General features: G+C 43.9%; 1 protein-coding gene across 3 annotated transcripts in view; it reads right to left on the bottom strand.

The window, feature by feature from the left end:
* Positions 1 to 14,727, bottom strand: part of PLCH2 (phospholipase C eta 2) — a 323,941-nt gene extending 309,214 nt beyond the window's left edge. For 2 of the 3 annotated variants that reach the window (XM_043531629.1, XM_043531628.1), the window contains exon 1: positions 14,554 to 14,727. The gene's annotated coding sequence lies outside the window, so the exon portion shown is untranslated. The remainder of the gene's footprint in view (positions 1 to 14,553) is intronic. The other variant, XM_027832321.3, reaches the window with a different exon arrangement.
* Between the last annotated feature and the right edge of the window lie 3,222 nt (positions 14,728 to 17,949).

Genomic DNA, 17,949 nt, shown 5'->3' with positions numbered 1-17,949 from the left:
AGCCAGAATGGGGAGAGAAGGGGTGCTTTTGGCCCCCAAAGACACAGGAGACAAGTCTGACACATCAGAACAGCCGATCCGCTCTCCAGAGAGAGGATATGGGATCTGTCTAGGAGGAGGAGCCAGACAATGGATACAGAAACCGTAGGGTACAAAGAACAGTTCTCTTCCCAGGGAGCACTCCACCACTTAGTTATTCTGAAGTGATAAACTTCCGTGGCCATAAAGCAAGCCTTCCTCAACCAGTGGAAGCAACAGCACCAGTCTACTACCCAGTTCATATCACTTAGCAAGATACAGCCCCGCATTCTGCTCCCTTCCATCCATTCCTTTTACACAGTCAATTTCCCAAGTGGACCCTTATTACCTTATAGAGATCCCCATGATTTGATTACACCACAGAGAGTAGGGGGCATAGTAGGAGGGACAAAAATTGTGTGTTAAAAGATCTCACAAGGCCATTTCCGCAAAGATAATTCTGAGCAACGACCTCAAAATGCATATGAAACATTTGCTTCCTGCTCTACGTCATTCCCTTGTTATCCATCCCACCTACCCTTGTGTGCTCCCCTGTGATGTTGATCAAACTGACGTCTCTTACTCTATCCGTGAGCAATTCCACCTAGCAATCAGAGAGTCAAGTTTTCCCCAGTAACTTCTGCTTCAAACGAGTTTTGTGTGTTGGAATTGTGAAGTCGTCACACATCCTCAAAAGTGCACAACAATCTGGAGAAGGATTAGGGGACAATAGCAGGAATCCCTCTTCTTAAAACTGGTTCATAATCTACCCACGGTAAACAATGTTTTATTGATGTGAGAAAGCTATGGAGTGTCTATGGCACTCATTGAAAGCTAAAGAATAAATGTCTGCTTACTTAGCCACAAACCACAACATGGGAAACCCAGAGATGAGTCAATCAGCTCAGCCAAGACACGGACAAAGCACTAAGTACAGGGTTAGCCACATATCTGTGGAGAAAGCCATTATTTTAAACCCACCGCATCAGTGATCGGAAAGGTTGGACTACTTCAGTCCTTGTGTCAGAAAACACCTGGAGCATTAATAAGCTTTAGCAATCAAGCTTCTTTTTTGTTGGTATTTTTGAAAATGTTCTGTCCATTTAGTAGCCAAAAAATGTGCTATACTGACAGTCTCTGGAGATTCCCTCCCTCCCATCAGTTCTGACCAGGCCTAGCCAGTTTGCCCCACCAACATGACCATATCCTGACAGAGAGGAGCCACCTCTGGGGTGAGCAAGCAAGTTTAGTTTCTATGGCCTTTTCAGTCTTTTGGCCTCTCTACTGAGAGTGCCAGTTAGGTGGTTGGGTTTGTGATCTGGACACCTGTCTGCTACCAATATGAGCTGGGTTTGAATGGCTGATTTACTGGTGAAAGACTGAAGTGAGATTGTGTCCCCAGAATTAATGATAGAGCTATTATTATTCTACATCTGTATTTCTCCAGCAATCCATGCCTAGAAGCCTCTGGGAATCTCACCAGATGCAATAAGAGACAGACATATCTTCCACAAAAGTCAAAGTGGATTACTAAAAATTATCAACATTAAAACCAGAGGGTGCAGAACTGAAAAAACAAAATCTTGTTTTGACCCACTCTCCAAATCTACAGTAAAAACATACACAGATACCCCAACACTCCCCTCCCATAGGTTTAAGAACATAAGAACAGATATACTGGGTCAGACCAATGGTCCATCTAGCCCAATAACCTGTCTTCCGACAGTGCCCGGTGCTGGACACTTCAGAGGGAATAAACAGAACAAGGCAGTGATCCATCTCCTGTTGTCCAGCCCCAGCTTCTGGTTTAGGGACACCTGCAGCATAGGGTTTGTGTCCCTGACTATCTTGGCTAATACCTATTGATGGACCTATCCTTCATGAACATAATTCTCTTCTGAACCCATTTATACTTTTGGCCATCACAACATCCCCTAGCAACAAGTTCCACAGGTTAATTGCATTGAGTGAAGAAGCACTTCCTTATGTTTGTTTTAAACCTGCTGCCTATTATGATCCAAAGCCAACTGAGGTCACTGGAGTCTTGACCTCAGCAGTCTTTGGACAGGCTTAGGAAGCTCAGAAGGGAATACAAACAGCCAAATACATCAAAGGAAAGTGAGGGGATAGTTCCCATTTGTAGAAGTTGTAACAAATCTACAGTATTCCTTCCTGCTTAAGTTCTCCTTTCAACTGAAGGATCAAATGAAGCTTTGATTAAACATTCTGACGCTAATGGCCAAGTTTGCATAATATATTTACAGAAAACAGGGACTTTTGTGAATGTAGATAATACAGCACTTATGTAGCACCAGTTTTGGGTTGGTTTGTTTTTTTTAAAGAACAAAAGAATTGTTACCACAATAATATATTTGTGGCTCTGTTCCACTGAAAGCAGAGGAATATCACAGAAGTGCTGTTTGTTAGTTACAATTCTATCAGCTACTGGTCTCAAAAAACAGGAGTTTGAAAAAGTTTGTTTGTTTGTTTGTTTGTTTCTTAAAAACCTAGGTTTTATTTTGATGTAATGAAACATGAGTACCACAAAAGAAACCTCCCAATACTGCATCAGTGCACCCCCAGCCCTCAGCTAGTTGTGCTATAGTTAAGAGAAGATGCTGAGAAATCTGGAATCACAGGTGAAATAAACAGTGCCCCTTTCAAATATTGCAGGGTGACTTGTCTGGGACTGACCACCATGGGGAGCCAAGACCTCAATATCAAACAGGTTTACCATGAGCAGAGGCAATGTAAGTTTCCCTACAATGCCCCTCAGCAATCTAGACCTGGAGGAAATGGAGCCCACTCGCTAGAGCCCTCGGCCTCTCATGCTTGTTGACTGTCCAGTAGATGCCTTCCCTTCCCCACCTTGTTTCTATTTTAACCCCCAAGGCATTCAAGATCCCATGGCAACCTGTGGGGAAGAGAGATGAAGCTTCAGAAGCCAGCTCAATCTAATGGCAAAACAGGCTTTCAGCCACAGACCCCCGTCAGGAGTGGTGCAGAGCAGTACACCCCTGGGGGAGCTCAGGCAGGAACTGAGATTCAGGATAGTCTTTTGGCTGCTGCAAACTGCTTCCCCAGTGTGCCCAGCTGTCTCCAGAGGCTGCTGCAGAGGGGGAAGGGCCATGCTTACCTTGCCCCCACCCTTTTTGTGGCAAATTGTGCTCCATGGTACGTGGCTGACATGCAGGGGCTATTGCTGTTCCCATCTCCTGCTGGTAATAGCTCACCTTAAGTGATCACTCTCATTACAGTGTGTATGGTAACACCCATTGTTTCATGTTCTCTATATATATAAATCTCCCCACTGTATTTTTCACTGAATGCATCCGATGAAGTGAGCTGTAGCTCACGAAAGCTTATGCTCAAATAAATTGGTTAGTCTCTAAGGTGCCATGAGTACTCCTTTTCTTTTTACAGAGAGGGAGTTCCTCAAGCCCTGGACAAGGATCAGAGACAACCTAGTCCACCACTACCGTTGGCCCAATCTAGGCTGCCTCACGCTCTGGGGTAGTTCAGACCCAGACTGGAATTGTGCGTGGGTCATATACCATGAGTTGCATTTTGAATTTCAAATTCAGAAAGAGTGAAAAGCTCACTCAACTCAGCCAAAGCATGTGGGTTTCATGTCAGTTGGGAGCCACAAGTTTGGGGAGATTTCAGTGCCAAACCAAAGATCTGGGCTTTGAAACCAGGCCCAGGTTTGATCACAGGGTCTGACCAACTGAGTCTGAATTTTGTGTTAGTGACAGCTGGACAGTTTCCCCTGGTTTGAGGCTATGTAATAAATACATAAATAAATACCTAGCTCTTCTATAGCACTTTTCATCAGTAGATCACACAGCGCTTTATAAAGGAACTCAGTATCATTACAGCCATTTCACAGATGGGAAAACTGAGCCACAGAGAGTTGAAGTGATTTGCCCAGTGATACCCTGCAGGCCAGTGGCAGAGCTGGAAACAGAATCCAGGTCTCCCAAGTCCTAGTCCAGTGCTCTGTTCCCTAAGCCCCATGGCCTCCCATCCGTGAACATTTTGCACCGCTCCAGTGCAGTTCACCTTTGAAAACACAAATACATGGGGGTCTTGACTCCAGCTGTCACTGTTCTTTAGTGAGCTCACAAGCATCTTGCTGCACAGTGCAAACCAACATTCCAGACCCAACTGGAGCGCTGGGCCTGCCTGCCTAGTCATTTGGGTGTCTCCAATGAAATTGCCATTGACAGCACACATGCAAACTGTCAAATAGCAGGTTACAGAAAAACAACAGAAAGGGAGGAAGAGAGAGACAGAGAGATTTGTCTTAGCAGGAGTAACAGTTTGTGTCAGAGCCTGCAGCTTTCCAGTTATCCCTCCTCTGTCATTTACAGAGCTCCAGACTGAAAGCATGACAGCCAAGGAGTCTGCTAAGTGCTAAGTGTGCTGGGGAAAAAGCCTCCCACCCCAAAGGCAAAATTGGTAACACAGTGAATAAAAGATTTGGAAATTCTCTGCTCCGCTAGAGTCTATGTTCCAAGTGGTAACATGACAGAGATTAGAACATCTTGCTGACTGCATGCAAACCTAGGCCTGCTGGCTGAGATCAACAACACAAGGGCCACCGTGGTGCTGCATTTGGTTAGCGATGGGGACAGCTGTCCATGAGGAAGTAAACCGAGGCACAGCATTTGCACCACAAAGGCCTCTGAACTGCCATCTGATGGTAACCATTACTGCCTTAAGCCTTCCATATCTGGCCCCATACCCTACTACCAAGCCCATGCCCCAAGGCATTGTTTATAGTCCTACAAGCAACATACAGGACAATCCTGCTGCCATAGAGTTTTCCCAATAGTTTCAGTGACAACAGGTTTCAGCCCACAGCTAGGAATAAGGGGATGAAATGAAAAAGAAATTCAAACTAAATGTTGGCAGTAACACCATAACTGTGAGATCAGTTAGACTGGGGAATAGTCTCACAGGCAGAATGGGGAAAGCTGCATTGCCAATACACTATGGGGATAATTCTGCATTGGCCAGATCCATCTCTGGTGTGACTCTGAGGACAACATGGATGAGCTTAGCCCAGTGTGAATCTTTCTTACTGCTAATTTATTTGATTCTATGATTCAGTAATCACCCATTTGTCCAATGAAGCTACTTTTAATTCTGACGTATACTCTCCCTCCCAAAATACAGTTCTCCTAAAATTATTTGCCAGTTGTTTAAATATGACATTTGCTCTTCAGGACAAACTGTGCACTCATTCCAAAATAAACTGAAAAAGGACTATATCATCCAATAGCAAAGGAGATCATTTAAAAAAAAGGAAACACATACACAAGCCGTGTCCGATCCAAATGATAATGCTTTACAATAACAATGTCAGGGAAGATTCTGTTTGCCTGGCATTAAACTGTGAATTACAGGAATTTTAAGATCAGTGCATTGTTTCCTGATTATTTTCCACCACTGGAATCCAAGTGATTTCAAGTCGGTCCAAGTTTTTAAACAGAGGAGAGAAGTTTTTCTCTCTACAAATAGTTTTTGTTTTATTATTATTATGTCTGGCTTGAGTACAGAAGAAGGAACAGAGAGTCCTCTATCTATATATGGTACACAATTATAGCATTATCACATAACAAGTTTCCAGACTTCCATCATTTTCTTTTAAAACATGATATTCTGACTGAGTGCTAGGGATGTAATTGGAATTTAAATATATTTAAATACCTGTTTAGTGAATCAATGATAAAAACAGAAAGACATTTGGTAAGAGACAATGTCTTCAGTCGCAACAAGATTCTTTCTATGAGATATTATGATATTATGACAGGTTTCAGAGTAGCAGCCGTGTTAGTCTGTATTCGCAAAAAGAAAAGGAGTACTTGTGGCACCTTAGAGACTAACCAATTTATTTGAGCATAAGCTTTCGTGAGCTTTCAAATGCATCTGATGAAGTGAGCTGTAGCTCATGAAAGCTTATGTTCAAACAAATTGGTTAGTCTCTAAGGTGCCACAAGTACTTCTTTTCTTTTTATGATATTATGGCCACTTTCCACAATGATGCAATCTTTGAAAACAAGAAACTCTGTACTGAGGGTGAAATTCACCAAGTCTGTGCAGAGAGCCAGCATGAGACTCCTCTGCCCCACTTTAAACCATAAGTGAGAATTAATTAGCACCTAGGCCTTGTGCAGGCCCCCTGACCTGGGGAGGAATTTCACACTGAAAGAAATGACCAGATCCCCAACATACACCAGGTCTGAGAAAGTCCCTTGCATGTATCTTAGGCCCGGTTCACACACACACAAACCTGCCTCAGTTTAAGGCTATGTCTGTACTACATTTACAGCAGCACAGCTTAATAACGCGGCTTAATAACTCCTACCTTCGCGAGAGTCGGTAGCTATGCCGGCGGGAGAAATTCTCCGGCCGACACAGTGTTGTCTACACTGACGCTTAGGTCGGTGTAATTTATGTCGCTCAACGCTGTGGATTATTCATATCCCTGAGCAATGTAAATTGTATCGAAGTAATTTGTAATGTAGACATAGCATAACTAAAGGTGCATTTTTAACACTGGTTTAATTACATCTTACTGATTTACCCCTTGCTTATAGCTGTTTATGGCTTATAGCTTGCTTATAGCTCTCTCCCGGCGACAAAGGGCAGCTAAATTGCGCACCTTACAATGGCACGGCTGCAGTGACACAGCCGCACCGTTGTAAGATGTGCAATGTAGACATAGCCTAATAGAAGTGTGTACATACTGGGACTGCACTGGGTTCATTATTTCAGTGCACGTTTGTGTGCAGACCAGCTTCTGGTGCAGCTTCTGTGTTTAGACAAGGCCTTTAAAAGGGATTTTCTAGCATCAGCTCAGATGATCCTTCCAAATCTTCTGTTTGACACAGTGAGCAGGGTTAATACCGTCCATTGTTCCCTACTTTAGTATGTCACTTCATGGATTTTTCAGCTAAGGCAGTGTTGCAACTCTCGTGATTTTACTGAAAGTCTTATGGCATGTGGTGGTTTTATTTTAAGCCCCAGTTCCTGGAGACAAATTATTAGGTGAGAATCTCAGCTTTCATTGTAAGAAGTTTCAAGCCCTCCTGGTTGCAGAGAAAAGTGTGAAAGTGTGACCTAAGATTAAAACTCAATTAAAAAGACCATTTTTACCTGTTTTAGGGTTTTATTCTTCTGCTATCAGTGTAGTTTCTGTCTGAGTGCCTTCCACGTACTGTAAACTCAATAGCAATAGCAGAGTCCGTAATGGATTTAATGGAGTCTCTGGCACGTCTAAGATCAAAACTCTACTTGGTGAAGGGTTTGTTCTTTTTAAAGAGGATTAATTTCCCCTTTTTTGGCTTGCAGAAGTTTAGGGGCAAAAGGGGGTGTCATCTTTAAGGCAATCTAAGTTTTTGGGGAATCTGACTCATGATTTTTGAGCACTTGGGAGAGGCAAATGCTGGAACAGGCAGTTTAAAACTGTTTCTTTCATAAGTCCTCTCTGCCATTGCATTCTACAGAAGCTGTATTTATGGCAAGCAGCTGCAGTATTTATTTATCTGCCTTTTACCATGATGGATAACAAGCTCGAGCAAAATCTTAGTAAATTGAAAAGATGACAGTAAGTACAACAGAAATGCTATTCCATATTCCAGTAAAAATACCTAAAAAGTAATATAAATCAGTAAACATTACTTACAGATTTATAAACACCCATCAAAATGATTTCATGAAGTAAACTAGAGAGACATCTGGTACAATCTGTTTAGAACAAATATTACAGGTTTTTCCCACACTAAGGAGCCAATTAATAATAATCCAGTTTTGCAGTTACATTGCTTTTTTCTCCACAGATCTGAGGGCACTTTACAGAGAATGTGTGGAGAACTATTGCTCCGCGTTTTACTAGTAGGATAACCAAGCCACAGAGAGGTATTGTAGCTTATACAAGGCCACATGGCAAGCAGAGCTGAGTACAGAAATCAGTCTCCTCTTGTGCTCCACGCACTAGACCGCCCCTGACTTGCTTCAGCTACCAACCGAGGCACCATTTACTGCTAAGGGAATATGAAATTCAAATGTTAGCAGGCAATAAACTAGATTTTCCAAATGGTTCATGCCACAGGTAGATGCTGTCCAGACTTTTGGACTATTAGAGAGATATGGTCTATGGGCCTGAACACGTTCAAGTTCTAATCATGGTTCTGACACTAACTCCATCTACTGCTTGGGCAAGTCAGTTAATCCCTGTGACTCAGTTTCCACATCTGTAAAATGGGGGATAATAATAGTGACTGGCCTCACAGTGGCTATTGTGAGATTAGATTTGGTTAGTAAAGTGCTTTGAAGAGATACAGTTCTAAATAGCAGTAATCTAAAACAACAGCAGATTCCTTCTGCTCCATAAGAAGTCAGGAATAAACTATTCATTTATTCCAAAAATGGCAATGCATCCTACTTCAGATGCAAAACTTCTTACACGTGCAGGCATATCCTACATATCCTTTAGGTGCTCTGCCTTCCAGGACAGAGAGGGGCAGGGATGCTGATGGAGATGGATACAGGCAGCACTGACTGTGACCAGGCTACAGAATGCTATGAAACTTTGGCATCAACCCCATGCAATTAATATTTCTATTTTCATCACACAGGAAAAGAGAAACAGATGTTTAGGATGGCACGAACCTAGACTCTTCCCATAATTCACAGCCCAACCCATTTACTGTAGTAGTTCACACCCACAAATATTCTAAGGCTGTAAGTACAGATCTACTCTTGCTTTATAGCCCCCAGATGAGGTATTTTGAAAGAAATAAAGAAACGATTTTAATTTATAAATAAAAGACATACATATACATAGACACAATGAAAAATCTTAAACATGCAAGAGCATAACTTTTCCCCTGTGCAATATTGCACAATCTCCTGCACATCAGTGAAGCCAATGGGGTTTTTTCCTGCATGCCGACTGCAAGACAGACATGTCAGCACAGTTCCTCCTCCTATCTCCTGAAGGCAGTGGCTTCATTGCTATCACCAGGTGAGGCAGGAGTTGTCTTGATAAATATGCATTTGTGACTGCATAAGAGAGCAAATAGAAAAGCAGAGCCGGCATAACGCTGTGTAAATAACTTCTGCCCTCCAGGTACAGTAACCAAGGCACCTTTCACTATTAAAAAAAATCAATTATATTTAGGTTGAATACATAATGTTACTCTTAAAGCTATAAAGAAAAAGGAGACTTGGTCCCTCTGACTCCAGCCCCCTTCTAGAATTGCACACAGCCCCCCATTCTGTCCCAGCATACCCCCATTAGACACAGGGAACTGGGGTTTAAACTGTACAAAAGAAAGAAGCTTTGAGATTATAAAAACACACTTTACCCCCAAGAAACACACTGGTACAATGAGTTTCCTCTCAGTACAGACACAGTCACATGCACAGACCAGCCTTTAGCATATATTACTATTTGCACAACATGCTCTACACAGTCAGAGAGACAGTTCCTGCCCCAAAGAGCTTGCAGACCAGAACACAGACCCTCAGAAGGCAGGGCACTCTAGGAAGCAGGTGGGGGGAGACGTTACATGTCAGGCCCTCCTCAGGCGGGCCCCTCATGGCTGCAAGGCACCCCGCAGAGGCCCAGCCTCAGTTTCCTCCCCTCTCAGGGTCTCTCTTGGGCTAAGGGTCCCTTGTCACAGGCTAATTTATTATTACCCCTCTCAAAGGCACACTCTGAGGTTCCACAATGTAACTCTCAACACCTTAGTCTCTGATACCTTCTGTCACTCTCGACTCTTCTTCACGCCACAATCTTCCTTCAAAACAAAGCAACAACCACCAACATCTCGCTTCCCTGAACTTAATAGAAGTCTCATGTCCCTCCTGACTTCTTTCCAAGCTTGTTCTTTCTCCTTGTATGGAATAGCAGAACTTTACCAGGACTTCCTTCACCCCCACCACTCACCGACACTGGTAGGAAACATCCACTCTGCACATCCTTGGTTTTCTTCAGCCTGGGTTCTCTCCCTGCTCCCTCCCACTAGGGTCTGTGAAAAATCCCCTCCCCTACCCCTGGTCCTAGGCTCACTCAGGTTCCTTCCCCAGACCCTTCTCAAGAGACCCCCCCAACACACTGAAAGACTTGAGAGCAAAGCAGGTGTAGCTGTTGGGAAATGCCCTACTCTACCTCAGGTCTCACCCTCAGCCAGCCCTCAGGAAGGAGCAGTCAGTCTAAACCCCTCCCCAATTACCCTCCTACCGCTGGTCATTCTTTGAGACCCACATCATGCCCAGGTTTGGTGGGGTGAAGCTAATTGAACAGGGCTGGCTGACACCTGGCTTCTGGGCCTTAAAGGAGAAGGCCACCTTGTCGTACCAGGGAGCTAGAGTGTAGTTTTTGGGTAGCCCTTTGGCTAGCCTCTCGCTCCCATCATGTATCCACAACCTTCGCCAGGTATTAGCATGCCACAAACACCTTCCCACACCCCCTTGAAAAGTTTGGGGAGCCAGCATCTCCCCTCCCAAGTGATAAGCACCCCCAATCAAGACCCCAGTACGCCCTACCAAACCCTCTAAGAGTCCCTGTGATGAGCATATAATTGTCCCCCTATCACAGTACTGCTTACAGGTGGCTGCCTGGAGCCCAAGTACTTCTGTCTTTACACAGGGCCTCCAATCTGAGGTTGAGCCTGAAAACAAGGGTTGCCAAAATATGCTGCTATGGAAACCACCATGCCCTGAAGTCTAGGGACTGAGTCTCCGGATCTCTACTCACCCAGTACAAAGTGGAGGTGGAACGTTTCCAAATCAGAACGGAAGCCCTTTACACCCGCTCTTGGACTGATATTGGGTGCAGGACAATAGAGAATCAAGCCCCTGGTTTGTGACAGGGGAGCACTCCAGATGCCAGGGACGCTCCGTGGCACCAATTCTGCTGTCTGTTACGCCAGGCAGACCCACTTCATTCAAGAGGACTGTAGAAGCATAAAGGTGAGTACAATCTGGACTTTGTCATCAACTAGATTAAGTAGGCAGGTCTAGACTTTGCCCTCTGCCACCCTGATATAAAATCAAGAATAACTCCACTGAAGTAACTCCAGATTTACACTGGTATAGCTGAGAAGAGACTCTGGCCCACACTGGTCACTAATTACATCACATGAAATAATCTCCCTTGCACTTAATACTCTGCCATTGCTCCCAGCAGCGAAGAGCTTGAGAATCAATTGGGCTCACTCGGAACTGCCGTATGTGTCATTTCAGGACAACACAATAAAATAGAGAACTGAACTGCTGATAGTGCCTGTCTGGAAGGAATTTAATATCAATCCAAGAGTCTCTTGGCAGAGTGTTCCTATTCACCTAATTTCATGTTCATTAATCGGACACATCACACTCCTTGCTAGGCACCCAACAAACTGCAGTAAGTGTCAGACAAGCTCAGAAAACTCAAGGAGAATATCTTTACAGAAGGGCTGTTCGTCCACATCCTGCTTAACCCACCCAGATATTACTCCTACAGCCATTTGCTCCAGTCTGGATTATTAACTATCTTATTTGCATCCATAACCAGAGTCCAAAGGCATTTGCAGCAGGATGGTTCCCTTGGATTGTATTTAGGAGTCGAGTGCTTTGCAAATTTCAGTTTAAATCAAGTGAACACCATAATCAAAGCAATTTTAATGATCTCTTGCTAGGCCGGGAGAGGAGTGCCTCCGTGGCCTTGTGAAAGAGATAAAGCAGAACCTTACAAAGGAACATACATACAGCATCTCGTGTATTCTTCAGTATCTCATGTATTCTTAGCAAGAAGAAAAAGCCCTTTTTTAAAAGCTCTCCCGTCTTTCACCTCTCTTGCTGTTCTGCACTCATAAAAAGGAACCCTTTGAAAAGTACTAGGGAGCTTTAAAACAATTTGAAAGGGATACAGCAGAAGCAGCTGGCAGGTGGTGTTTTGACTGGTTTGCTCGAGTTAGAAATTCACGCACACCCTGTCTGACCCGACAAACCTGCGATGGGCAAGTCTGGGGGAAATGTTGGGAAGCCTTTACAACAGGTCAGAGGTGGATCAGTTTCAGGAAGCCCTGGCACAGATGCATGTCTGGAGAAAAAGAAAGCAGCAATGCGGGGTGAGGGGAGGGAAGTGTGTTTGCAGCTGGCTTTTGCTGATTCGTGGCTGCTATCAACAAGCCTGTGTTGTGGAAAGGGCTCTCAGCAGCAATGCTCACTTAGCTGCCCTCTCATACAGTCTGTGATGAGTCTGGAATGACCAGACCAGACTTTCAGTACAAGAGAGGAATGCTTCAGAGGAAGGCAGAAGTCTTTCCAAGTGGCAGGGGCAGATTTAATGGCTCAGTAGCTTGGTAGGAGATCAGACAGTTTTGGTCATGGTTTCAAACTCATCACAAGTGACCCCAAAGCTAGGAATGACTGAAGGCCGCTTGGTGACTTGTGTGAAACGAGTTTGGTGGGTCTCAATCCACCAAAGGTAGCCAGGTATCATAACAGCCACCAGTACCACAAACTCTTGTTAGGAGGATCAACAGAGGTACCAAGGATTGAATGGATCAGGATCAGTGATTCCTGCAACGCAGGAGTGAAGCACATTGACAGCAGCATAGAGGCAACCTTCTACTGCCACTGCACTTGTCCTGGGGCTAAGCAAAGGGCATTACCCTCTAGGGCCACCAATGCAACACCTTTCATTAGCACAAAACTCACTTAAAATCCTTTTCTAGTAAACATGACAGATTGGGTCATAAGGGACCATTCTGATCATTTAATCTGACTTTCTGCATAAGCAGGCCAAAGAATTTCAATACATGACAGCAGCTGATCCTTCTCCAACACAATCTGTGCGCTGTTGGGAAGGGAGGGGCGGGGGACACAGCCACTTAATGCTTTCAGTTTCAGCTATGCAGGCCTCTCTGTTTCACGATCATGGAACTGTAAGGCAGATATGTGTCTGACAGCGAGATAAGAGGGTCTGGTGAACCTGCTGATTTATTAAATAAAGCACAAAAGCCCACACATAGTTGGACTAAAGTCTCAAATTCTCATAGAATCTGATCCTCCTCTCCTGCATCACACCAGCCCTCGGGAACAGACAAGCTCTGGTAGCACAAACACGCACATACTCACTCTCTCTCTCTCTTAGCAAAGAGCTGTGAAGTGAGTTAGCAGAGAGGAGACATTTATGCACAGGCAGATGTTCTGCTCTCCACACACTGGTGTTCAGGTCAATACTAGAATGCAGCTCTGGCGGGGATGTGAATTGAGACTCTGTTCAGCCTCTCTTGTGTTTACATAATTAGCATACTTCATTTGCAGCCACTGACCTCCTCTCATAATGGATAAAATTCTTGTCCTTTATCTGATCAAACAGTCCCCAACCATCCCTCACTCCCATACACAATCAACAACAACAAAAAAACAGGAATGGTACCCAGGGAGCACTCCTGCCTCTGACCCCTCCCCCACATCACAGCAGAGACTTTCTCTCTTAAATAGAAAAACTTTGACCACTTTGTCTCCAACAGTTACACGGAATTAGAGCTAGATACTGCAGAGAGCCCCAAACAAAAATCTGGGAGTCCAATATCCCCAGCCTTTGCAGTGAATCCAAACCCAGATCTGTGCCTTTTTACAGTTGCTCCCCCTCTCCACAATGGGTCAAAGCAAGACTTTAGAGCTGAACGCTATAGAACTTTGGACACGCTCAAGATCCACACCCAAACTTCACAACTTCAGCTCATCTTAGTACACTGGAGTTTACCTATCCCTGCTTTTGTCATGTCTCCAACATCCTACTTGCATCCTTGGCACTGGAATGTAACTGGGAATTCCTTTGCCATGCTATATGACATGCTGTTCAAAGGCAAAAGGGACACGAAATGATGCTGGCATTTATTTCCAAGTTGAGTTTCATTTACTGCTCAATCACAGAGGTAGATTGGCTTGTTGGTTTGCTTTTACCTAGCTGCTATTTGTTCTCTTTATAATCAACTTTTCCCTTTGCAAGTCCACCTCCCATTAGACTCACAGACTTTGCATGAGCTCAGTGCTCGAAGTGCCTGGGATTGTCATTTTGGAGATATGAGTGCACCAAATCTCCTTGTTGGAAAAAGTTGCCCAATAAAAAAAAAAAAACAACACCTGCCGATATTATTTTGGTCTATACACAAGTGCAGTCCCCATCCTTCCTATGTGGCTAGAAAAGTCTGAAGCCTAGGGCTGACCCCAATCCAAAGCTTAACACATTTTCCTAGCATATACAAATATACAAAGGAAAAGCATATACAAACATAAATTTAGCACCCAAACTGGATGCTTTTCCATGCTATTTTCCTTAGGTAACAGCAGAGGCCAACAGAATTAGCGAGTTCTGTCGTAACTGTAAAGCTATCGATATTCCTGCTGCAGCTTGTTAGAAGTTTTGAACTAACCTCTCAGACCAGAGAACTGAAGAAGTGTTAGAAGTACAAAGAAAAGAATCTAGGCTTGGGGAGAGGGGACAGGGGAGAAAAATAAAGAACACACCTTTATCTCTTTTCTCTGGACTGTGCAGAGTCAGTTCTGTTCCAGCCTCTTTGCATTGTGTATCCGGAGTCTTTCATATGTATAACAAACAAAAAATTCAGCACAATCTGAAGTTAAAGGCTCCTCCCCTGCATTTTACATGGTAAAGGCTCTCAGCTCACTGATCACAAAGCAACTCTTACAGTCCTTGTTCAAACAGTTCAGCTCCAGGGTAACAAGTTCAGAGTGGGAGGAGGCAAAGGGAAGCAGAGGGTGGTAACAGTCTTGGACAGACGGTAAGCCCCTTTTATATCAGGGGAACCTGTTCTTCAGGTTGGAAATTGAAACATCTGTTTGTTGCCATGTTTGAATATTACACTCCAAGCCTCTTCCACATTAACAAGCCCATGGAGATAAAACCATATTTAATAATGCACACTCAGGCTATACATGGGAGAACAAGTTAATCATTAGCGTATACTGCATTTGTTTTACATTTCGGACTTCCTTGTTTAGTTGCTAGTGGAATAAATCCCTTATCATGTCTGTTGTAGGCAACAGTGGAGAACAGGATGCTAGATTTCAATAGTGATCAGGTCTGCAAAGAGTTTCAGTCTTGCAAAATTCTGAGTCCTATACTCAAGCCAGTGTAGCAGAAGTTTAGAAGGTCTAAATAGTTTTCTGATCAATATTTGCAATTACAGAGTAAGTGCAAAGGGAGGGGTAAAAAAATCACTCTTACGCTTCCGGGCATAAAATGATCACCTTGCAGGTCAGGAAGGAACTGTTCCCCCCACCACACATAATACAGAACAATTAGCCAGGTGCATTCAAGGGGTTTTCACTTTCCACTGCAGAATCAGACAATCTTCACTGCTGGAGGGAGGATATATGATGGGCTACAGCTGTGATCTGCTGTGGCAATTTCAATTATCTAATATTCAGAATAGCCAGCGATTAGCAGTTGATGTTTGGAATGTATTAGGAGCTAGTCTACGCTACCGTGCTACATCGGCACAGTTGCGCCCCTATAGCATGTCTGGTGAAGACAGGCTATGCTGACAGGAGAGTGCTCTCCCGTAGCATAATAACTCCACCTCAACGAAAGGCAGAAGCTATGCCAGCTGGAGAGCCTCTCTCGCCGACTGAGCACTGGTGTTCTTAGGTTGATGTAACTTGGGTCGATGTAACTTGCGGCGCTATTGGGGGTGGCTTTTTCACACCACTTAAGCAGTACTGTAGACAAAACCTAGGTCTCATGTGCTACACCACATTATTTCCTCTAGTGCAACAGGGATAAACTACTCTGTGTGCAACTAAGAAAAAGCAACATGCTTCAGTATCTTTTGTAAAGGCAGCTTACGTATCTCACTCTAACTTCAGCCTTCTTCTCACTGCAATTCCCATTACAGTATGCTCGCTATATGTTGGCCTAGACACACATAAGCAGCACTAACATGGGCACATATTCAGATCAGCCACCCCTCCCTATTCTACATCTTCCAGCACTCAGTGTAATCCTGCCAGGGGAAGGAATTTGTGAGACACATGGGATAGGCAGGTCACGGGGCATCTGATCTGGAAACATGCAGACAATATTCCCAAAGCCACCCCAGCCAACCTCCTCTGTAGGGCTCAGAGTGCAAGATTTATGCCCTACAGTCACTCTTCAGTCTGGGGGTTTTTTGGGGCATGAGCTCACTCACAGAGATGACTGGAATTTGATTAATTACAGTTTCCTATTGTGTACATCACCAGACCCTATCAATGTTGCAACACTGGGCCAAATTCTGTTCTCAGCTGCCCCCATACAAACTCAAGTGTGGTCCACAGGGATACATGGGGCACCCAAGAGCAGAATTTGGTCCAATATGAGCTTCCACAGCATGCAAAATATTAATCAGAAGAAAGATAATAACCTTTGCAAATATAGATCGATGTGAATGCATGTCAGTAGACTGCAAACAGAACACCAAAGCCAAATCCTGTATAACTTTAGAACCAGAACTAACTTGTGCCATTCACTCACATTGCTACCAAAAGACACTTAATTACTAACCCATTTTATTACAATGCTGTTTCAAAATAATTTGCTGTTTCAAAGTAATTATTGTTCCAAATGGGGGGGGGGAACGCAATTGATAAGTCAACCACCACATTCCAAACTATTTGCCCCACTGGGGCTATGAATCCATACCTACAAACCAGTATGTAAGTTGACACTGATAGACCTTTCTGTTGGAAAGGCCAGTTTTACAAGAGAAGAACAGCTGCACGGTTCCACTCCCACAGCTCTCCTCGAAAAGAAAAGAGCAGTGATGAGAAACAAGTGGAGAGGAAAACAAGCTGGAGTTTGAACTGACCCCTGCAGCCTGTCACTTGCCCTCAGGGAGGCAGAGAGAGAATCTGCTTTTCCATTCCTTCACTAGCCTGCTCATGAGAGCGGAGAGAGTCAGGGCAGGACAACAAGAAACAAAATGAGGCAGAGAATAAATAGGCGGGCGAGAGCAGGAGGCGACCCACAAGGATATGTTCTTTTATTAACTGGGTATCTAGTGTGCTTCTGAGAGGACCATTCAGCTACCTCGCCATGTCATATCTTAACTAGTGGCCCCGTCCTACAAACAGCTACTCCTGCATGCAAGTTTGCCTTAACTTTAAATATTTTCTGAAATTTGAGCACTTAATATTTCAACCTGAGTGACCACAAGTTTGTAAGTAATTTTTTACTGGGTTTATGAACTAAGGGTCAGGCCATTAACTGCTTACTCCCACTGGGGAGGAGTTACTTGAATGAGTAGCCCCCACTGCAGCTAAGGGGACTAGTCATGCAAATAACCGCTCACCAATGGGACAACAGAGTCACACAACCTGGCTCTAAGTTATAGAGATCTCAATTCCTACCTAGGGCTCAGATCCATGATTTCTGGGAAGAAATCTCCAGATTCCCCCATAACAATTGCATCTTCCTTTTGTGTTAAAAGTTGTAAAATATTCACATTCTTATTCCTTTCTGCATAAGAGAAGTTAAGATCTTAAGACAGGAACAGATGAGGGAATGGAACCATTTCTGTTAAATGCCCTCCTCCCCAAACCTGTCCATATTTAAACTGTTGATGCAATATAAAAGCTACACCTGGTAACAGTCCCCAATATGTCTTGGTTTTGGAAGCATTAGGAAGTTGTGTGCATTTCAAGTGATGGGATATTTGTTGTAGCAATTTTTTATTTTTTAAGGAAACTTAGGAAACTACATTACAAGTCAATGCTGCCCCCTAGGCAGCTCTAGAATGTTGCCATCCTTTATTTTTTAACAAAATCACACAGCACTTCCTCTCTACAGAGCACAGTACAAATATTAACTAGCTTGGAGGTTAAACAAGTCCCCTGTACTGCAGATATGGATTAATCCTGTTT

Source organism: Chelonia mydas, chromosome 18 (assembly GCF_015237465.2).
Source record: "Chelonia mydas isolate rCheMyd1 chromosome 18, rCheMyd1.pri.v2, whole genome shotgun sequence".
Lineage (NCBI taxonomy): Eukaryota > Metazoa > Chordata > Testudines > Cheloniidae > Chelonia > Chelonia mydas.
This window is presented reverse-complemented; position numbering and strand designations above follow the sequence as displayed.